A 24,503-nucleotide genomic window follows, 5' to 3' on the forward strand; every position below is an offset into this window, starting at 1 on the left:
TTCTGTCAGTCTCAGGCTGTGAGGCTTTGGGTTTACAGCTGGAAAATGTTATGAACATAATAATATTGTACTTTTATCTGGTATCTTAAAGTTATGAGCACAATGAGCATTTGAGAGTTGCGTTGTCCTAATACAGTAACATTTTTTTAAAAAGTTTATTTATTCGTCACAAGTAGGCTTACATTCACATAGCAATGAAGTTACTGTGAAAATCTCTCAGTCATCACAGTCGGGCATCTATTCAGGTACACAGAGGGACAATTTAGCATGGCCAATGCATCTAACCAGCACATATTCGGAGCACCCGGAGGAAACCTATGCAGACACGGGGAGAACGTGCAAACTCCACACAGACAGTGACCCATGCCAGGAATCAAACCCGGGTCCCTGGCGCTGTAAGACAGCAGTGCGAACCACCGTGCCACCTCTGAACTGAACTGCAGTTTACAAGGCTGGGTTTGCAGTTTGTAGAAATACAAGGTGGGATTTTCTGCTGCCAGTGCCCCCCATTGACCCCCCCCCCCCCCACCACCCCCTGCCCTGCCTGCAGCTCCGGCAGCAGAGATGGTCCACCATTGGCTGGCAGTGCGAACTTCCAGCCTCATGGCTATCAACAGGGTTTTCCATTGTTTGCACCTTCCACTGCCGGGGAACCAGTGGTGGTGAGGGAGGGAGGAATCTCCTGGCAGGGTTGTCACTGTTGAAAGGACTGGAAGATCCCACTGACAAGAACGGCTGGAAAAACTTCACCCATAGGAACAGGGGTAAACCGTCCTGCTTCATTCTCCCTATGTCTGTGTGGGTTTCCTCTGGGTGCTCCAGTTTCCTCCTACAGTTCAAAGATGTGCAGATTAGGTAAGTTGGCCATGCTAAATTGCCCCCAGTGTTGGGGGGGATTGGCAAGCTAAATATGTGGAGTTACGGGGATGGAGCCTGGGTGGGATTGTGATCAATGCAGACCTGATGGGCCGAATGGCCTCCTTTTGCACTAGAGATTGTCTCGAGCCTGTTCCTCCATTCATTACAGATCAGCATCTCAACTCCAATATCCCACCTCTGCTCCATATCATTTGCTACCCTCAGGAAAAGCAGGGGGGAGGGGGAGCAATTAGCACAAAGGCCAGGAGGCATCCCTCTCCATTTGGAAGAGAGATAAGTGGGTCTACAGCATAAGGGATACCACACCACATCAAGCATTAGGCCTCCATGAAATGCCAGAGACCGTATGGGGATTGAATCAGTGCTCTCGGCATCAATCTGCACCACACTCTAGCCAACTGAGCTAACCAATCCTCACCATTTAATACCCTTACCAAGCTAAACCTTCCCGTCTCAGTCTTCAAAGCTCCAGAATCTATAACGACTTGAGTGAGAGAGTTCAGGATTTCTCCCACTCTCTGAGTGATCCGATTCCTCCTGATTTCCCTCCTGAATCACCCAGCTGTAATTTGAAGATTCCATTGCAGAGCCTTGGATTCCTCTACCAGTTATTTGTGTGCACTCCAGTGACCCCTCACGATTTAAAACCCCCACGTCAAACTGATCACTCCTCAACCATCCCAATTCTGAGTAGCAAGTGGGGAATTGCTGAGCTGGTGGCCATGTGTTAGGCTCTGGATTCGAGTGATGTTGACTCTGGTTGAAGTGTTGAAGTCAGTGTCAAATAATCTAATAAAAATGCTTCTCAACCTCATTGTCCTCCTGCCGTCTCCCCCTCCACCTTGCCACCAATAGAAAAAACCAATTAGAATAAGTTCAATGCTATGTTCCACTTAGAGACTCAAATTATATCAAATTCCAAGAATAATAAATTATTCTTGCAACGTGGCTATGATGAGAACTGGCTATCACGATGCCTTCAGGATATTGTAGACGCAGGAGATGAGTGAACGCAATGGGTTGATTTTTCTGAGGAAACAGAACTCCCTATGCCAGGGAAAAAAGGATGGCATGGTGGCACAGTGGTTAGCATAGCTGCCTTAAAGTGCCAGGGACGCGGGTTCCATTCCCAGCTTGGGTCACTGTCTATGCAGATTTCTCCCCCTGTCTGCATGGCTTCCTTTGAATGCTCTGCTTTCTTCCTGCAGTGTGAAAGACGAGCTGGTTAGGTGCATTGGCTGTGCTAAATTCTCCCTCGGTGCTGGAGTGTGGCAATTGTGGGATTTTCACGTTAATTTCATTGCAGTGTTAATATAAATCTACTTCTGACCCTAATAAATAAACTTTAAAAAATGTGGGAGCTGAATCCACTCTGGATGGTGGCAGGATCCACTGGGGTGGCATCTTAGCAGCGGCAGCCAATTGACAGGTTGTCATTGGGACCTATCAAGTACAGCGGCCTGATCCCAAGGGCAGCTGAGTCAGCGGTTCAGCTGCCTCAACAGCGCCACCTTTAGTGGTGGCCATAGCTGAAGATGCAACTCAAGGGACAGGGTATCTCAATGTCTTGAAAGACTTGTAAATGCCAATGGAGAAGCTGGGACTGGGCTGTCCTCACTGGTCGGGTTGGGGAGAGAGTGCAGTCAGAGTGTAATGGTGGCCAGTTAAGAGCTGGTAGGAACAATCAATGCCATCAAGGTGTCCTTCCAAGGATCCATGAGCACCCATGAAGGATGCACCCTCTGGGACCTCACTAGGAAGTCACCAAGGTTTACCTAACGGTCTTCCCACATAACTGTGGGCCCTTCTAAAAGAGCTAAAATGTCTGGGGCTGCAGGAGAGGGCTCCTAAATGGCCATTTAGCCACACTGCTGATATTCCTGCCAGTGCCAATACATTGGGCTCCCATCCCAAGGCCTATCTTGCCATATTGCCTGCTCTCCCTCCTCCTAGCCTGAGGCATCACTGCGGAGAATGTACCAGGGAACAGTTAACTGCTAAGCATTTGTTCAAATTTAAAGCAGGCAGGTCAACTTTGATTGATCAAGACAATTGTCATGAGTAATGAACCGGAAAATGGCTGTCACCCATGCCTTTGTTTAATTGACAAAGGCAAAATGTGTGGACATGCTCCTTCTGCCTGCAAAGAAAGGTAACATATGTAGCTTCTGGCATATGTAAGTAAGCCACACTGCAAGTTTCACTGGTAACCGTACATTGGTTTCCAATGTAGTTCTTAACACAATCTGAGTTGTTATCTGACCTCTATAGCAATGCCTCTACCAATCAGAATCCACTTGCCAAGCAATCTGCACTCTCTTCTCATGCAGTATTAATTGCTGTTCCCTTTACTATTGGTATTCTTGTGAAATGTCCTGATAAGTGCAAAATAAAAAGTTTTGACAGCATGCCTTTTTCTTCAGCAATGACTATAAGAGTGAAACTTATGGCCACACCCACAAATAAAAATAAGAAAAGACATATTACACTAAGTATCAACTGGTGCTAGATTAATACCACTCATATTTGGGTTACCCTTGGCCCAATGACAACAAAATTGCCTCAAAGTCAGAATATTTGTGGTTTCAAATCCAACTCTGGAGGCCTGAGTGTGAAATCAAGGCTAATATTTCAGTACAGTGCATGAGAATTTAAGTCAAGGCCCTGTCAATCCTCTGAGATAGATTTAAGGATTCCATGGCAATATTCAAAGAAAACCAAGGCACGCTGGCACAGTGGTTAGCATTGCTGCCTCACAGCATCAGGGACCCAAGTCAATTCCAGCCTTGGATGACTGTTTGTGTGGAGTTTGCAGGTTCTCCCTGTGTTTGCATGGATTGCCTCCAAGTGCTCAAACCCAACATATGAGGTTAAGCAGATTGGCCATGCTAAGTTGCCCATTATTGTCCAGGGTTTGGATGGGACACTCTGTCAGAGCATCAGTGCAAATTTGATGGGCCAAATGGCCTCCTTCTGCATTGTAAGAATCCTATGATGTCTTGACTAATCGTTATGCCTCATCTATGTCATTAGAACAGATAGGATCCCTATAATGTAAAAAGAGGCCATTCAGCCCATTGAGTCTGCCATGACTCTCTGAAAGACTATCTTACCCAGGTTCTCTCCTCCTCCCTATCCCCACAAATTTACCAATGCTAATCCACCTAACCAGCACATCTTTGAACACTATGGGGCAATTTTTTATGGCCAATCCACCTAACCTGTGCATCTTGGGACTGTGGGAAGAAACTGGAGCACCCAAAGGAATCCCACACAGACGTGGCGTCCTGTGATGTGCAAACTGACTGCCATATTTCCCCCCACCCTCCCTGTTGCAACAGTGACTAAAGCCTACTCTCTGAACTCAAGCAAACACTTAGATCATCCTATCTGTTATTGCTGCCTTTGTCTAAAAATTCCACAATGTCTCATCATTGGACAGTAAAGGTCATTTGCAGTTGTTTTGAACAAAAGCTATTCACACATCAGATTGTGAGTGTGAGAAGGGACCCGACAGCCTCTCCTTTGGGTGTCGTCGAGATTGGGTCTTGGATCACTGTCAATCTGATTTATCGAGAAAAAGCAGTCAGGAGAATTGGCCAACAAATAAAATAACATCTCCTCTGAAAGAATGTGCATTGAAGCTGTTGACTGGTTGAGATCCAGCTCAGACCTTTCGCCTGTGAGAATAATGCTCCCAGCAAACAGGCTTTGTGAGTCCATTATTCAGGGTTATCAATGAGGTCAATAGCAAAACAAACAGCATTCTCCTTGAAAGTCATTACTTCTCCATCCAGGAAGGGGAAAAGACTCGCTTCTTGTGTGCGGTCCACATTTTCTTTTTTCTGCCTCGATTCTCTGGAATTAATGAGTCGTTCTCTTCTGTCTGAGGCCAAAATTAAAACCAGGCAGGCGACACTTTTACCTGCCTTGGCGAGGGAAATAGAGAGCAGATTTCTCAATCAGCTGCAAATGGCACAGGGGCACAGTGGTTAGCACTGCTGCCTCACAGCATCAGGGACCCGGGTTTGGTTCCCGGCTTGGGCCACTGTCTGTGTGGTTTCTGCACATTCTCCCTGTCTCTGCGTGGGTTTCCTTCTTCGGCTTGGGTCACTGTCGGTGTAGCGTCTACACATTCTTCCTGTGTCTGTGTGGGTTTCCTCCGGGTACTCCAGTTTCCACTCACAGTCTGAAAGACGTGCTGGTTAGGTGAATTGGCCATGTTAAATTCTCCCTCAATGTACCCAAACAGGCGCCGGGGCGTGACGACTAGGGAATTTTCACAGCAACTTCATTGCAGCGTTAATGTAAGCCTACTTGCGACACTAACAAATAAACTTTAAATATGTTTTCTCCCTTTATCAAACAATGCTTGATCTCTGTTATGTTGTATGAAAAAAGGGTTCAGAATTTCCTGTAATTTAAACAGAGGGAAAAATACAGAAGGGCAAAAGCTGTTCTTCAATCAGATGAAACAACTGTTGGTCAGATATAAATTCTCCAGCTACATGGAAGCACTGATCATGTAATGGTTGGTGTGCAAGTAAGAAACATAAGCAGCATATATATTTCAAATCTAAATGACTCTTAACGCTTGCTGCTTTAGTGGATATCATGATTGAAAAGATAAGCTCTAAATCAAAGGCTACTTAATAATAGATCTGCAACAAAGAATGCGATACACTCTGCATTCAGAGATAACGTTTTGATTGAAGTAATTTTGTTTCCAGTTTCACAAAGTTGCAAGAATATTAGAGCTTCCATCTTCCAGTTTAATCATAGTAAATCTCCACTGTAAATCATTTAAACTGTTAACTTTCATCAGCTCATATCTAGATGTTTTATGTGTTGTATCCCGTGTGTTTTTTTGGCAGAGATACAAAGCTTCCTAAAGTTTATTTGCGTACTATACAATCATCTAGCCGGAGGTATTCATATGTTTAATATCCATCACTATTTAATGACTGTTTTTTAAGACATGGTGCAGGAAATTGCTTTGCATGATGCCGTCTTTAACAACACTACTGAAATCTATCAATGGCTCCCGTGGGCACGATGCATCTCTGGCCACTTCCCGCATAGCTGGTGCAATATTGGGGGGCATGTACAGGTGGGACCCTTTCATGTGGTGGAAGACCATTAATGGGCAATATTCACAAGTTGCAGAGGCAGCATTTATGGGTCACTGTTGTTCTGGAGGCGATTTGTCTTGTTCATTTTATGAATGGGGACCTCCTGACCCAGATACTAGGGCTGTCGTTGTAGTTTCTTCTGGTCAGCAACATGCGCACAAAATGGAACAGAGAGATAGCGAGGAGGGGGAGGCGTTCCAGACCTCGGAGTTAGTGAACTGAGGCGCTCTGCTTCAACCTCAACACCTTCCTGGTGGCAACATAGACCAATGGACCAAAGGTTCATAGCCATATGACACTCCCCAACACAACACCCCCTTGACCAATGTTCAACAACAAAAAACCTTCACAAAATACCTTCACACAGCAACATAACCCAGCAACTCTTCTCAAAGGCACAATTACATTCTATGTTACAGCGACAGAGGTAAGCAGTCCCTCCTCAACCTGTGCTCTGCCTTTGACACGATTGATTACGTTATCCTCTTCCAGCAACATTTCACTGCGTGGTACTGCACTCACCAGGGTCCATCCTTATCCATCTAGTCATCTGCTGCAATGGGCGGCATGGTGGCACAATGATTAGCATTGCCACCTCACAGTGCCAGGGACCTGGGTTCGATTCCCAGCTCAGGTTACTGTCTGTTCGGAGCCTGCACGTTCTCCCCATTTCCTCCGGATGCTCTGATTTCCTCTCACAGTCTGAAAGAGGTGCTGGTTAGGTGGATTGGCCATGTTGAATTCTCTCTCAGTGCACCCGAACAGGCGCCGGAGTGTGGCGACTAGTAGATTTTCACAGTAACTTCATTGCAATGTTAACTTAAGCCTGTTTGTGACATGAATAACTAATTTTTTTTTTAAAAATCCCATTATACAAGTGCAGTGGGGCGTCCCGCAGTGGGTGATGGTGATCAGGGAGAGCACTGAGCAGAAAGCTGATTGGTCCCTGTGGGCCTCTCCATGTAGGCAGCACGGACTTTGATAAGCTGAAGCTGATATGAGGCAAAGGAGAGAGTAGCCAGGACAGGTTTTGGATTTGTGAGTGGCAGTGTGGCAGGAATCTAGGGCAGTTTGCAACCCCTGAGGGTGGCTAAGGAGCCAGAAAGTAGAGTTGGAGAACCTAGTCAGTCCTGTGTCTGAGGAGTCTCATGGAAACAGGGTGGGGGTACGCCGCCCCGCATGGGGTGAAGGGGGGCGGGGGGGAAGGCGGAGGAGTCACTGCACTGAGAGGCTAGATTAGGCCAAAAACCTACAACACTGTCAGAGAATATACTCTGTAAATGGAATGGGGAAGTGACTGTTGGCACGGATAGGCATGTCAGCCTCAGGCTGAAGAGGTAGACAGAGCAAACTGATGCAGCAAGTACAAACCCAATCCTTGCTCTCCTATCTCTACAGGAAGCAACACCACTGAGCATGTCCAAGGAATACTCAGAATTGTAACAGGATTGGGCACACCCAAAAAGACTGCCCTCAACAACCACAAACACCACACATGTCAAGCATGGCAACACCATCCAGTGCAACCCCATTCCTCACCCATCACCAGAGAAGGTACAGCCCAGCAAAGTTAATCGAAATGCTGAGGCACTCGGCAGACAACTGAATATGGAAAACAGTCACTATTGCCAGGTCAGAGAGAATTACAGCTGATGCAATGCCCTTGCCTCAACGAAATGGCAGGATTCACACCTCAAACCTCTGTAGAATCCAGACATGGAGTTGTCAAAGTATCACCAGTGTGGTTATGAGGGAGATCCAAACCTGATCCAGCAGGACGGAGCCACATATGGTTTAATTTTAGCCATCCATCACTTCAAGCAGCTTGATCTGGTCAGTGAAGAAATCCCTAGATTTCGCCACGACTGGAAGACGAAACATCCACCAGCCCAAACGGACACATAATAGATAGAAGTCTACAAGATTGTGAGGGGCATGGACACAGTGGATAGTCAGAAGCTTTTTCCCAGGGTGGAAGAGTCAAGTACAAGGGGGCATAGGTTAAAGGTGGGAGGAGATGTACAAGACAAGTTTTTTACGCAGAGCGTGGCGGGTGCCTGGAACTCACTGCCGGGAAAGAAAGTGGAAGCAGATAAGGTAGTGACAAATGCATGAATAGGATAGGAATAGAGGGATATGGCACTGGAAGGGGAGGGGGTTTTAATTCAGTTGAGCAGTATGGTCGGTGCAGGTTTAGAGGGCCAAAGGGCCTGTTCTTGTGCTGGAATTTTCTTTGTTTTATAAAGCACTCGAGTGCTGGAGGAGGATCCAGGAAGCAGATAGAGTTCTCTATCTGCTTGAAATGGGAGAGAGATGAAGGAACTCATCGAGCCTGACAGCCTCCAGTGTCAATGAGTTCATGATCAGGTGGGAGTGTCGGAGAAGGCAGCTTTGCTGACGAGAAGGCGGTGTTACGAGCCAGCGATGCCTGCTGCAATTTCCAGAACGTGTACTTTGTGTACAGTGGTGTACTTTAGCCAAAGCAGGGAAGCGGCTCAACACTAGTGATCACACCCAGGACACTGAACCTGTAGCTGAATGGCAACCACAGGAGACCTTTCCCAGAGGACAGTTGCTTAATGCCAAAGGTCTGGTGGATGTAGCCTACTTAACATTGTTGTGAGACCAGAAGTGCCAGCTGGTAGCAACCTGAGTGACAGCGAATCCTGGAATGTGTGTGTATCAGGAATTCCAGGATGTATTTAGTGTGGGGATGGTGACTCCAATGCCGGAAGGGGATGCTGGGATGTCAGGAAAGGAGGCTACGACTGGAATGAACAACAATGCTGATAACATAGGGCGGAACTTTCCCATTCTACAGGAATTGTAATGGGTGGGAGTGGACCATGCAAAGATCTGTTGACCTCGGGCAGGATTTTCCGGTTTCGGGGCAAGTGCAGCCAGAAAATCTTGTCCACGGTCTCTGGACACAAGGCTGATCTAAACCCCTGGGTAGCTGACCCCTTACAAAGCCTGAACTATTGAGTGCCAGTTCTGAAGACGGGCTGGGAAGGTTCTCTTGAGATAATGCTGGATGTCATCCTAATCCATATCATTTCCCCAGGTTTGGTGAGACAGGAAGGGAATGATGTGGACTCAAATATATCAGATGAACCCGCTGACCAAGCAGTTGCTCAGCAAACAATCACCGTGTGGTATGTCAAGTTGCCGGGACCTCAATGCCCAAGCAGGGAAGAGTGTGGCAGGGCCTCGGGTAGCAAGTGGTGATGGTGGGGAGAGAAGCAAACAGGGCAACTGGCTGGTCTCTGTGGAACCCTCCCTGTAGTGAGCAATGTCTTTGACAAGCTGAGGGGCAGAGCCTTACTGTGAGATGAAGGAAAAAGCAGCAAAGGCAAGTCTCAGAGAAAATGCTGGAAAATCTCAGCAGGTCTGGCAGCAGAGAAAAGAACTGACGTTTCGAGTCCAGTTGATGCTTTGTCATTCCTTCATCAGCTCTTTTCTCTCCTTACAGATGCTGCCAGACCTGCTGAGATTTTCTCGTTTGGTTTCAGATTCCAGCATCTGCAGTAATTTACTTTTATCAAAAGCAGGTCTCAGATTTGTGAGTGCCAGTGTGACAGGAACCTAGGGCAGCTCGAAACCCCTGAATGTGGCTAAGTAGCTGGAAAGGGAAGCTGGAGACAGTCTGTCGAACTGCCCCAGAAAGAAAATGCGGGAAAATAAGAGTACTAGTTTTGTATGCATTAAAACGAAACGCCAGTAAAACGGGGAAATAAGAATACTGAGCTGAACTGGTCTTGCATATTTTAAAATGGAACACCAGTAAAAATGGTAAATAAGAGTATTGGTCCACACTGTTTCTTTTTCCCTCCTGGGCTTTGAATTTGTGAAGCCTGTCTGTGAAAGAGAGGTGAGCAGGACTGCAGCCAGCAGCAGGGCAGTAGAACAACAGCAGGTCAGAGGCTAGGAATACTGAAGTGAGTCACTCACGTCCTGACTCCCCAAAGCTTATTCACCATCTACAAGGCACAAGTCAGGACTGTGATGGAATATTCCGATTTGCCTGGATGGGAGCAGCTCCAGCAACACTCCAGAAGCTTGACAGCATCCAGGACAAAGCAACCCACTTGATTGGCACCACAGCTACAAACATTCAACCCCTCCACTAATGACGCTCAGTAGCATCAGTGTGTACTATCGACAAGAGGCTTTGCAGCAATTCATCAAAGATCCTTAGACAGCACCTTCCAAACCCACGACCACTTCCATCTAGAAGAGCAAGGGCAGGAGACTCATGGAAACACCACCATTTGCAATTTCCCCTCCAAGCCATGCACCATCCTGATTTGGGAAATATATCGCCGTTTCTTCATGGTCGCTGCGTCAAAATCTTGGAATTCCCTCCCTAACAACATTGTGGGTCTACCATGGACTGCAGCGATTCAAGAAAGCAGCTCACCACCACCTTCTCGAGGGCATGTAGAGGTGGCCAGCCAGCGATGCCCATCTCCCACGAATGAATAAAAAAATGCCTGTTGAGGCATTGCATTGAGGAGCTGAGGCTCTGAATAGGGCAGAGATCTGGAACATTGGCAATGACTATTCTTTTTAAATAGTTTGTTACTTGGAGCTACTTTTAAAATTGATACAGCTTTGATGCTGGTGGAATAAAGGAGCTTGTTGTTAAATCTCTGTAGAGTCAGTGTGTTTAAATCGGACGGCGTAACAAACATCATTGAACTTTCCAAACTGCTGCATTCTTGATCGTCCTATGCAGTGCGACTCCTATGGGCTATGGTGTGTCTGGTGGACGGCCGTTGATCCTCACTGGAGGGGATCATAGCTGATCGTAAATGCCTTTGAGCAACTCCTATCCCCATTGTCATTCAATTTTTTTTATTGCCTTCCACCTATCACAGGCCTTTGCTTCAGTTCTGTCCTCCGCACCCACTTCCTGGTCTCAATTAAAAACTGTTACACTTAAAATACTCACAGCTCTGATGAATGAATGAAATGCTGGATCGGATTTTTCTGTGAGTTTTGGGAGCCTGACTAAATTGGGGTCCCAAACTCAAACGTGATAGGAGCTGGGCTAGAGATGGGGCAGTATGATGTGGTGGGGTCTGCTGCACTGGTAGCTAAGTGCGGCTAATTCCTGTATATTGCTCCTAAATTGAGCTTCAATTAAGCAGATCTACTACCCTCCACCTTGTAAGAGGAAACTTATCCCCCTGCTGGCCCACCCTGGCAGTGCCTTTGGGAACTTTGCCCCACCCTATCCCCTGTCTGCTCCTCCCAGTCCCAGCCCAATGAAATTCTGCCCGCTAACTCCGTTCCTCTCTCCATAGATGCTGCTGAGTCACCAGAGCATTTTCTGCTTTCAGTTCATTGTGGCAGAACTGTTAACTGGAGATAAGAATCAAATTAATTAATAGGAGGAAATAGGTTGGGCCATCCAGTGTAAATACTTACTTATCGTAGCCATCAGATTGCCTAATTCAGGCACATTAATGGCCCTAGCTGGTTAAGTTGTATTGTTTAATGGTTCATAAACATTGTATAAATGATGGAGGATCCAATCCCTAACTTTGCAATCTGACAGTTCTTTACTCTGCTGAATGAATTTAATTCCTAACTGCTGTACTTAAGACTAACTAGGTTATATATCACATTCCAGTTCATTAAGGCTCATTAAATTATCCTGTTCTTGTAAATGTAATATATCGCAGTGTTATTCCGCGAAGGAGAGAGCGCCATATTACTCAATGAACCTCTCTCATCATTACTTACTGAACTTCTGTGTCTTAATACAGGCTTTTAAAGAAAGTAACAGGCTCTGGTAGAGGAAGTTGATGCTGCAGAAAATGTTAATACAGGATAAAACAGCAGGATAATACAGCAGTTCCTCATTTATACTATATATATATTCCGCAAAAAAAACCCAACCTGATAATAAGGAGCGTGTGGTCTTTAATTCTGAGAGAGAGAAAAAAACCTTTTCACAGTGTCATTACATCAGAGAGAAAAAAAACAAAGGTTTGTTTTGTATCTGAGCCAAAATGGTTGGAAAGTTTTCCAATAGAGAAAGAGGCTGGCTGTTATGATGTCCTTCTTTCTAGAGAGCTTTACCTGAGGTGGGGAAATGGTTCCCTGCAGGAGGGTGAGGGGTAAAAAATATGGAGTATTCTAAAACAGAATCCAGTCCAGCACTGTTCAGAATGTCCAGAGGAACCCGCACTGCCTCTTCCAGTTCCGAGTCGATCCTTAAACAAATAAAGACACTATTTGTGGCTTCCAAAGTTTCCCCAGGTTACATGTGCTCTCTCCTGATAATGAAGCTGGAAAGATGGTCAATTCTGACGCTACCACACCACACTACAAATACTGCCCTCTCCACGGATCATTGTTATTCAGACTTGGTTTAGAACTTAAACATAACACCACCTTTCTTACGGAGATCATTGTTGCTGTGTTGGAACACTCAAGTGTCAAGAGAAGATGTACTTCAATTGGTGGAGTGGAATGCAGATGTGGGAAGAAGTCAGGGTAATTCATGGAATCATAGCGTCCCTACAGTGCAAAAAGGGACCATTCGGCCCATCGAGCCTGTGCCAACAACAATCCCACCCAGGCCCTATCCCTATTACCATACATATTTATCCTGCTTATTTCCTTGACACTAAGGGGCAATTTACCGTGACCAATCCACCTAATCCCCATATCTTGGACTGTGGGAGGAAACCCACACAGACACGGGGAGAATGTCCGCACAGACAGTGACCCGAGATCGGAATTGAACCCGGGTCCCTGTGAGACAACGGTGCTAATCACTGTGCAACATGGCCGCCCACAATAATGTGTTGACTCTTAAGTGCCCTCTGCAAGCCATTCAGCTCAAGGGTGAGTAAAGATGGGCAATAAACGCTGCCCTTGCCAGTGGTGCCCACATTCTACCAAAGATCAAAGAAAGAAGTGAAAGCAATCTTCTAAGGTGGGTCTTGGCATCTCATTTACCTCACAATGTGGCTTCCAAAGTGTGACAACAGTGCTGAGAGAGTGGGGAAGATTTTCTTGGAGCCTATATAATAGCCCACAGAATACATGAAACAGCATTTAGAATTGTTCTGGGTCCCACTGTGTCAAATCTGTCACTCATTAGGCATGCCAGTCAATTCACTTGGCTTCCAAATGTATATTTATGTGTATCACTCTGTGAAGTAGCTCCAGCTCGATAAATTTAAATAGTTTCAACTGTTGACGCTCATAAATATCCCCGCTCTCACCTGACGTTGGCATTTCCATTGTATATTCTCTGGTGGATCTCTGCTTGTTCCTTTCTTGCATCCTGCGGTGTTCTGAGCCATTTTCTGTGCCTCCCACAGTGCAAATTATTTTAAGGAAACAAGTTATTGTGAGTCCGAAAGGATGAAGGAAAGCCTTCATTAATATGAAATGGGCATACATTTCTTTGCAGTTCTCCAGCATTCAAGGTCTGAAAATTGATGCGCAATTAAATATTAAACACCACTTTATTTTTCAGCCTCTTGCTTTTAGTATAATTTTTTGATGCAATCCTTTGAGATCAGGCTGCCCCGGTTCACCTGGTTGTGCTGCAATTTTCCCCTTTATTTCCCTTTGTGTTCTGATTAATTTTCTCTTCTCCTTTTAGGGTGGCTTGGTGGCCCAGTGGTTAGCACTGCTGCCTCACAGACCAGGGGATTCAGGTTCAATTCCAGCCTCAGGTGACCGTCTGTGCACATTCTGCGTGCATTTCCTCCAGTGCTCCAGTTTCTCCCCATGCTCCAAAGATGTGCAAGTTAGGTGGATTGGCCATGCTAAATTTCCCTTTAGTGTGAAGAGGATTTGCAAAGTTAATGCATGGGGTTATGGTGGGATCATTGTCGGTGCAAACCTAATGGGCCGAATAGTCTCCTTCCATGCTGTAGGGATTCTATGATTGAAGACACTAACTCTAAGTTGATGACACACTCCCTCGGCTGCCCAGCTTAAGCGACCATTCCCTATGTATAGGAGCCTAAAGAGTAAGTGCCACCAAGATATCAGAGTGGAGCCCAATCTTCCAGCTCATCTGAGCTACAATTATGCGGTCTTCCAGGGCTCAGAAATGCGATCCTCCTGCCTCTACCACCGAGACACCTCCTGAGGCTGATCACCATGTTCCTATTGCCTCCTCACCCCCCAGGCCAAACATATTGGCAAATGTGGACCTCGCTGGCCTGCACACATCAGCCGCTTTACTGTTTAAGTAACAGTACTTCATGAAGAGTATCACAGCATCAGCAAAAATAAGGGCCCAACAAAGCTAATGGCAAGTGCTGTTGTGGCATCGGTCTCGGTGTATCAGGTGATTTATTCAATAGAAAAAATACAGTTGCTGAAGCAGTGTTAGATCGGTCTAGCACCAATTAATAGGCAGCGATAAATAATTCAAAACCATAGGCGTTGTCAAGAGATGGTAATGAAATTGTCGCATCTCTAAGATGTTCCAAAATTAATAATATAAGAAATAGGGATGGGAGGCGGCCATTTGGCTCCTCGAGCTTGCTCTGCGGTTGATAAGTCTGTGGTTGATCTGATGGCCTTGAACTTCACTTTCCTATCTATCCACCATAAGCCTTGACTCAATTATTAATCAAAAGCCTCGTCTCACTCGGCCTTGAATAGATTCAGTGACTCAGTCTCCACTGCTCGCCAGGGGAGAGAATTCCAAACACTAATGACAACACGTTACATTCCTCTCGTGTTATTTTTTTCACAAGTCATGATGGAATCATGTCTGGTTATCCACACTTCCACATCAGAAAGTCTCGTACTCCTGCAGCACTCTAAAAACAAAACAATCATTGTTTCAACAATTACTGGGGATTGACAGAGAATTAGATTAGTCAGGTCAGCACATGAGTGGCATTCAAAGTTTGATTGAATACATTACTCAGTTTAAGTGTGTGCACAATCTGCGGACACTGTGTTGTCTGCTCAAACAAAACCAGTATTGGAGCAGAATTAGGCCATTCGGCCCATTGAGTCTGTTCCACCATTCAATCATGGCTGATAAACTTTTCAACCCCATTCTCCTGTCTTTTCCCCATAACCTTTGATCCCCTTATCAATCAAGAACCTCTCTATCCCTTGTCTTAAATACACTCAATGACCTGGCCACCTCAGCCTTCAGTGGTAATGAATTCCATAGATTCACTACCCTCTGGCTGAAGAAATTCCTGAAGAAATATTGGCCAGCTTAAATTGTACAGAACAATTTCAGATGTTCTTCAGATGTAATACACCGTCAGATGTAATACATTCCGTAAGTGCTCACCACTGTCATTCTCATCTTCCACAAGAATACTGAGGCTAAATGGAACAACGACAACTACTGCTCGAGAAGAGAGTGTTGATTGGTTGGCAAGTGGATTCTGATTGGTAGAATCCATGGAGGATGCACCAGAGAACAGTTAAATGCTGAACTTTTGTTCAAATGCAAACCAGGCAAGTCGACTCTGGTTAGTCAAGGCATTGCCATGGGGAATGAGCCAGGGAATGGCTGTTCCCCAAGCTTTTGTTTCAATGCAAAAGTTGTAGTGCTTAGTTATGTTCCTTCTGTCTGTAAAGGACAAGGCTCTGTTTGTGAATATGTGTAGCCTCTGGCATGCACCGCACCGATCTCCTCAGAAGGCAAACACAGGACACAGTGGACAGAGTACCCTTCGTCGTCCAGTACTTCCCCGGAGCGGAGAAGCTACGACATCTTCTCCGGAGTCTTCAACATATCATTGATGAAGACGAACATCTCGCCAGGGCTATCCCCACACCCCCACTTCTTGCTTTCAGACAACCACACAATCTCAAACAGACCATTGTTCGCAGCAAACTACCCAGCCTTCAGGAGAACAGTGACCACAATACCACACAACCCTGCCACAGCAACCTCTGCAAGACATGCCGGATCATCGACACGGATACCATCATCACACGTGAGAATACCATCCACCAGGTACATGGTAAATACTCTTGCAACTCGGCCAACATTGTCTACCTGATACGTTGCAAGAAAGGATGTCCCGAAGCATGGTACATTGGGGAGACCATGCAGACGCTACGACAACGGATGAATGAACATCGCTCGACAGTCACCAGGCAAGACTGTTCCCTTCCTGTTGGCGAACACTTCAGTGGTCACGGGCATTCAGCCTCTGACCTTCAGGTAAGCGTTCTCCAAGGTGGCCTTCACGACACACGACAGCGCAGAGTCGCTGAACAGAGACTGATAGCCAAGTTCCGCACACATGAGGACGGTCTCAACAGGGATCTTGGGTTCATGTCGCACTATCTGTAACCCCCGTGACTTGCCTGGGTTTGCAAAACCTCACTTACTGTACTGTCTGGAGACAATACACATCTCTTTAAACTGTGATCAGTGCTCCTTCCACTCACATTATCAGCCACTTCAGGTCTTGAACAGCAGGTTAGGTGTAAGGATTCGCATTCTAATCAGTAATCTCTAAACTGTCTGTGCTTTATATGCTCTGTCTGAGGCCAGAACTCTCCATTCACCTGACGAAGGGGCTAACCCCGAAAGCTTGTGAGTATATTATCAAATAAATAGGTTGGACTAAAACCTGGTGTTGTCAGACTTTTTACTGTGTTTACGCCAGTCCAACGCCGGCATACCCACAACATGCACATGTGAACACAGTAAGAGGTCTCACAACACCAGGTTAAAATCCAACCAATTATTTGGTAGCAAAAGCCACTTGCTTTTGGAGCACTGTTCCTTCATCTGGTAAGTGGAAGTTCTGTTCACAAACAGGGCATATAAAGACACAAACTCAATTAACAGAATGATGGTTGGAATGCGAGTCTTTACAGGTAATCAAGTCTTAAAGGTACAGACAATGTGTGTAGAGAGAGGGTTAAGCACAGGTTAAAGAGATGTGTATTGTCTCCAGACAGGCACTGTCTCCAGCACTGTCCCGGCTGGAGACAATACACATCTCTTTAACTTGTGTTTAACTCTCTCTCCACTCACATTGTCTATACCTTAAAGACTTGATTACCTGTAAAGACTCACATTCCAATCATTATTTTGTAAATTGAATTTGTGTCTTTATAAGCCCTGCTTGTGAACAGAACTTCCACTTACTGACGAAGGAGCAGCGCTCCGAAAGCTAGTGGCTTTTGCCATCAGATAAACCTGTTGGACTTTAACCTGGTGTTGTGAGACTTCTTACTGTGTTTACCCCAGTCCAAGCCCGCATCTCCACATATGTGAGTCACACTGCAAGGCAGACTAATGACCTTAAATTAGTTTTCAGTATAATTCTTAGCACAATCAGGATTGTTTAGCAAATGTTGTCCAATTGCAGAATCACATCTAATGTTGGACACAATCTTTTAAGTTTTGCAAGTCCAGGCCGGTTAGGTATGGTCTGTGCTTTGCCTATTGTGGACAGCTGAAGGGGCTGTTTGATTCAATCTGTCACCAGTTATTGGGACGAGGGCCTATTTACCTGGCATCACACTCATACTGAAGTTCCTTAACCACATCACGCATTTGTGTGAAGGGCTGAATGTCTCTTTGATTTGACAGCAGCATCCTGTTATGGGGAATAACACTCCCTTTGCTGCTGCATAGTAACAGCGTGCAGTGGCTAGCTTCATCTGTTGCTCAAATGTTTGAGATGCCTTACTCTTCCAGAACAATCTGAGGTTGGCTGGCCACATTTCAGAACCAAAAGTGGTTCATTCCCCCTAGCAACGCAATGACCAATCACGGTCAACATGTCCAGTTTGAATTTGAACGAAGCTTGGCAGTTAAGTTTAAAGTTTATTTACTTGTCACAAGTAGGCTGACATTAACACTGCAATGAAGTTACTGCGAAAATCCCCTAGTCGCCACACATCAACAGCTGTTTGGTTACACTGAGGGAGAATTTAACATGGCCAATACATCTAACCTGCACATCTTTCAAACTGTTCTCTGATACATTCTCCATGGCAAATGTCTCTACTTATCTTGGCTCAGAACATGACAAAACAGAAATGTCAGGCTGGCTCCCAGACCTGTTCCCAGTTTCTTGTATTTTTACTGGGTGTCGCTTCAGACAGCGACAGTGATATGCCCGTCAGCGACAGGAAGTCAGCTAATGTGCTTATAAAGGCAATTATTGGGCATCTGTGGAAAGCTCTGGAATTTTAACAGCAGTGCATGAATCCCCACTGTGTCGACAGCTGGTCTGCTCCCTGGAAGTGAGAACAGAGGGGAAGGTCAAAGTGCCATGAGATTCTTGCACAGGGGTCACTTTGTAGGATCAAGCTGATGGTCCTCAGTTCCTCATGCACAGGCCTTGTTATCTGCAGATTGATCCATTGGATAGTGCGAGATGGAAGTACCATTCGGCTGATGGGACCACCAGCCATCTGAGTGAGGAAGTTAGCTTCTGGTCCCATCTGCAGAATGGTGCCTCCATCCTATGCTACTATCGCTTTCTACATTCACCTCAGTGGCACTCACACTGGGTCTGCCAACCACTCTTCATTTTGTACCTTTTTATACTCGTTCATGACACAGGCATCGCTGGCTGGCCAGCATTTATTGCCATCCTTAGTTGCCCGAGGGCAATTGAGAGTCAAACACTTTGCTGTGGTTCTAAAATCACATGTAGGCCAGACTAGGTAAGTACGGCGGAGTTCCTTCCCTAAAGGACATTAGTGAACCAGCTGGGTTTTCCCTGCAGCCTGAACTTCTTTACCCACAGACCACAATCAATAAGGATAGGCAACAACACCTCCTCCACAATCATCCTCAACACCAGTACCCTACAAGGCTGGGTTCTCAGCCCCTACTATACTCCTTATACACCTATGACTGTATGGCCAAATTCAATTTTCAAGTTTGCTGACGACACTACCAAACTGGATCAAATCTCAAACAATGACGAGACAGAGTACAGGAATGATATACAGAATCTGGTGAACTCGATGTCAACAAAATGAAGGAGATTGACTGCAGGAAATGTGGAGGAGAACATGCCCCTGTCTACATCAATGGGGATGAAATAGAAAGGGTCAAGAGCTTCAAGATATTAGGTGTCCAGATCATCAAGAACCTGTCCTGGTCCCCCCCACGCAGACACTATAGTTAAGAAAGCCCGCCAGTGCCTTTACTTTCTCAGGAGGCTAAAGAAATTTGACATGTCAGCTACAACTCTCACCAGCTTTTACAGATGCACCATAGAAAGCATTCTTTCTGGTTGTATCACAACTTGGTATGGCTCCTGCTCCGCCCAAGACGGCAAAAAACTACAAAAGATCATGAATGTAGCTCAATCCATCACACAAAACAGCCTCCCATCCATTGACTCTGTCTATACGTCCCGCTGCATGGGCAAAGCAGCCAGCATAATTAAAAACCTCATGCACCCCGGTCATTCTCTCTTCCACCTTCTTCCATCAGGAAAAAGATACAGGAGTCTGAGGTCATGTACCAACCAACTCAAGAGCAGCTTCTTCCCTGCTGCCATCAGACTTTTGAATGGATCTATCTTGCATTATATTGGTCTTTCTCTATACTCTAGCTATGACTGTAACACTACATTCTGCAATCTCTTGTTTCCTTCACTATGAACAGTTTACTTTGTCTGTGTAGCATGCAAGAAATAATACTTTTCACTGTATGCTAATACATGTGACAATAATAAATCAAATCAACAATGGTTTCGTGGTCATCAGTAGATTCTTGATTCCAGATATTTTTTATTGAATTTAAATTCCGCCATCTACTGTGGCAGGATTTGAACCTGGGTCCCTAGAACATCAGTTGAGTTTCTGGATTATTGGTCTAGTGGTAATACCACTAGGGTAGCACCTCACGATTGAGCTTCCTACCCACTGGTCCCAGAAGCAGCTTCATCCTGTGAGGTGAGACCTGATGTCTCACATCTGAATTTGTGACTTGGAAACCAGCCTGACACCAGGTTCCCAACTCAGATGGGAAAATTCAGATCAGTGCTTCCCTCTGAAAATGACAACTAGCAAAAAATCCAACTGTTCTTACCCCCAATCTGACTGGAAGTGTAGTCAAGTTTCCTTTTTATCACATTCCCATCAGACAGTGGAGTCCAAATGTATCATAGAACAGAATCATCCAACATCCTGCTGGGGGTGACACGGTGGCACAGTGATTAGCACTGCTGCCTCACAGTGGCAGGAACCTGGGTTTGATTCCTGGCTTGGATCACTGTCTCTGCAGAATCTGCACATTCTCCGTGTCTGCATGGGTTTTCTCCGGATGCTCTGGTCTCCTTCCACACTCCAAAAGACATGCTGGTTAGGTGCATTGGCTATGCCAAATTCTCCTTCAGTGAACCCAAACGGGCACTGGAGTGTGGCGACTCGGTGATTTTCACTGTAAGTTCATTGCAGTGTTAATGTAAGCCAACTTGTGACAGTAATAAATAAACTTTAAGATACCCTGCGGAACAGAGTCCTGATAGACAGGAAACATTGCCTCGAGCTAGGGAAATCAAAGGGACCACTTGTAAAATAGATCACCCTTGGGCATTATGAAGACAAATCTCAACGGAATATATTTTTCACACGGCCTTCCCTTCAGTGAAACCTGGCTGTGACAGAAAGCTTCCTGTTATCCATGCGGAATGCTTTTGAAATCCAGATCTAAAACTCTAGGCTGAATGTTGTTATCATCATAATAGGAGAGTCTGAAATAAACACTTCCAATTGCATTTGAGGAGATATGGCAGAAGAGGTGCTGTGAATGTCAACAGGATAAAAGCAAGCCAATTATAATATAATAATGTGTTGACCATCCAGTCTGTCAATATCCATGGACCCAATTTGGAGTTTAACATGTAATCAATTTCTCCTTGTTCAATCACATGGGAAATCTACTACTCTTGACTCTCAGTTTGAGTCCCTCATGTCGAGATGTTCTGCTTTTCTAGTTAAATTGGTTTGACTGTTACACGCAGCTAATAGATTGTGAATTGAAATTGTGAAACTGAGCCTGAAATGAAGTGTTGATAAGAATATTGCAGTTAGTAACGAATATAATTGCATTTTACTGCTTGATTCTTCAGCTTCATGGAATAGGTAAAGGTACTCGACACTGGCAACAGAGAGCAAAAATCATGCATTTGTATAGCACCTTTCCTGATTGGCTTTTCAAAGTGTTTTACAGTTCATGAAGTATTTTAAGCGCGGTCACTGTTGTAACGTAGCAAAATTGCACACAGCAATCCCACAATTTTTAGTGACACTAGTTAAGGGATAAGTATTGGTCAGCACACTAGGAGAGCTCCTACACTCTTCATTGAATTGCCAAAGATTGACAAGACAGTGGAGGCAATGGCTTATTATCGCTAGACTATTAATCTAGAAAGTCAGCCAATGTTCTTGGGACCTGGGTTTGAATCCTGCCATGGCAGATGGTGGAATTTGAATTCCATAAAAAAAATCTGGAATTAATAATCTGATGATGACCATGAAACCATTGTCGATTGTCAGAAAAACCCATCTGGTTCACTAATGTCCTTTAGGTAAAGGAAATCAACTGTCCTTGCCTGGTCAGGCAACATGTACTCCAGAACCACAGCAATGTACTCAAATCTCAACTATCTTCTGAAATGGCCCAGCAAGCCACTCAGTTCAAGGGCATTTACGAATGGGCAATAAATGCTGGCTTACGTTCCATGAATGAATAAAGAAATAGTTAGATCTCTGCTGGAGTTTTGTGTATAGTTCTAGGTGCCACACTATAGGCAGGATGTGAACGCATTGAAGGGGTACAAAAGAGATTTACTAGAATGGTTCCAGGGATGAGAAACTTCAGTTGTGAGAATAGATTGGAAAGGTTCTCTTTGGAGAGGAGAAGGTGAAAGAGAAGGAGATTTGATAGAAACGTTTAAAATCATCAGGGGGCTTTACAGAGTAGATAGGTAGAAACTGTTCCCATGTGTAAAAGGATCAAGAACAAGAAGGCACAGACTAAAATGGTTTGCAAAAGAAGCAAATGTCATGCGAGAAATAAGCTTTCTCACACAATGAGTGGCTGGGTCTGGAATGCATTGCCTGGAGGTATAGTGGAGATAGGTTCAAACAAGGCATTCAGGAGGGCATGAGATGATTTACTTGAATAGAAACAATGTGCAGGGGTATGGGGAAAAGGCAGGGGAATGTTCATTTGGTGAGCTGGTGCAGACGCAATGAGCCAAGTGCCCTCTATCTATGCCACAACAACTTTTTGATCTAATTAAATTAACCTGATTGGTCAGGCAAGGCCTTGGTCTCACCTGAAAATGACACCTTTGGTAGTGCAGTGCTCCATCAGCACTATGCTGGAGTGTCAGCAAACATTTGGTTTTCAAGCCTCTGGACTGGGACTTGAACCTAAAATCTTCTAATTCAGAGGTATGAGCGACAGGATGCACTGCAGCTCAGTGGTTGTAAAAGACCCCATGACACTATTCCAGGTAAGAGTAGGTTTACCCCAGTGAGCTGGTCAACATTTATCCCTCAAGCAAACATCATTTTGGTCCTGGGATCTCACTCCCCATAACCAGAAACAAACTCTCTCTGGTCTCTGGTAAAAGAATCTAGAAGTCCCACAACACCAGGTTAAAGTCCAACAGGTTTATTTGGTAGTAAACATTTGCTACCAAATAAATCGTTGGACTTTAACCTGGTGTTGTGGGACTTCTTACTGTGTTTACCCCAGTCCAATGCTGGCATCTCCACATCAAAAGAATCTAGAACCAGGGGTCATTGTTTAACAATAGGGAATTGTCCATTTAAGAGAGCGATGAGAAGAAATTTTTTCCCTGAGGGTAGTGAATCTTTGGAACTGTGGTTTTCGGGTGAGACCAAGGCCTTGCCAGCTCAATCAGGTTAGTTCAAAGAATTGTTGTGGAACATCCTTCTTCAAAAGGCAGAAAATACACAGTCTTTGAATGTTTTCAAGGCAGAGATAGATAGATTCTTGATAAGAAAGTGGGTGGAATGTTTTTGCAAATGTCAGGTGGTTGCAGTCATATCAGCCATGATTTTATTGGATGACGGAGAATAATTGAAGGGCCGAGTGACCTACACTGCTCCTAACTTGTATCTTTGTAAGAAAAAATTCAAATTTAATGCAACCATTTATTTACCCTACATTTTGTCATGTGTCTGTAATGTTAGTTGATGTTCCTAGAGTTTTATCCACATTATAAAGGCTTCCCCAGTGTTGGGGGGAAGCATCCCATGGGGCTAGATAGTCACAACAGCATGGTAGCAGAGTGGTTAGTTTGGCTACCTCACAGCACCAGGGACCCGGGTTCGAATTCTAGCTTGGGTCGCTGTCTGTGTGGAGTCTGCATATTCTCTGCATGTGTTTTCTCCAGGTGCTCTGGTTTCCTTTCACAGTCTGACCAACGTGCTGGTTAGGTGCATTTGACCAAGCTAAATTCTCCCTCAGTGTACTGAACAGGCACTGGAGAATGGCAACTAGGGGATTTTCACAGTAACTTCATTGCAGTGCTAATGTAAGCCTACTTGTAATACTTAAACAATATTGTGTTGAGCCTTTTTATAATATTTAAATCCATGCTAATTAGGTTCACACCCTTTCTGATGTCGTCGTTGAGGGCAGGAAGATGATATTGATGGTGTGATTCCCCTTGTGGCTCTCTCATGAGATTTAACAGCCTTAACAGGCTTTGAATTTATGGCGAATGGGCTTGAATCCCACCCAATGCATTATCTTCAATGCCACTTACCTTCTATACAATGCAATCTCTTCCTCAGTCAAAAACTGGGCCAGAGAGTAAATCCTCACAAGTGGCACAATAGTCCTATGAGCCAATGAGAAATCTCTGGGGTTGAGGGTGACCAAGAGAGGAAGCCTATAAACAAAGGCCTTTAAAGGATTCCGCTCAGTACAGTACATAATTGTGACCATTTTTGCTGTCTCCATTACAGGCAAATGCTTCCCAGCAGAAACCTCACAGTTAATGAAATGAGCGTTCCCTCAAAGAGCTAATAAAATAACCAGAGAGCCCAGCACCAAAACAGAAAGGACCAAAATAGTGAGTTGTGTTTGTCTGCGTGGAGTTTTTTGGGGAATGGGTTGCACATGCCTTTCGTTCTCTTTATGGAATGTTCTTTGGGGAATATACATGTTGGTATAGGGAGTGCACTATAATATTATGCAAAGTTTAGCTTTAAAATCTCAGGAATCAATGATGAGAAACAGAAATATTGAGGCTGATTTTTCCCAGTTCCTGTCCCTGCTAATCTTATGTACAGGGAAATTGCTGCACTCAGTTTTGCAATTGAGTAAATTGAACATGTTGAAAATCATGTTCATTATTTACCAGTGTGAGTTTGGGAACATCAGGCTTGCATTCATCAGTTACTGGACCACAATCTGCTCCGCACTGCCTCCAGCAGAGTTTGCATATTTTAATTGGTGATATTTTTTATGCCACTAACCTAAATCAAATACAAATAATGCAG

Source organism: Carcharhinus amblyrhynchos, chromosome 2, assembly GCF_965287045.1.
Source record: "Carcharhinus amblyrhynchos chromosome 2, sCarAmb.v2.hapA, whole genome shotgun sequence".
Lineage (NCBI taxonomy): Eukaryota > Metazoa > Chordata > Chondrichthyes > Carcharhiniformes > Carcharhinidae > Carcharhinus > Carcharhinus amblyrhynchos.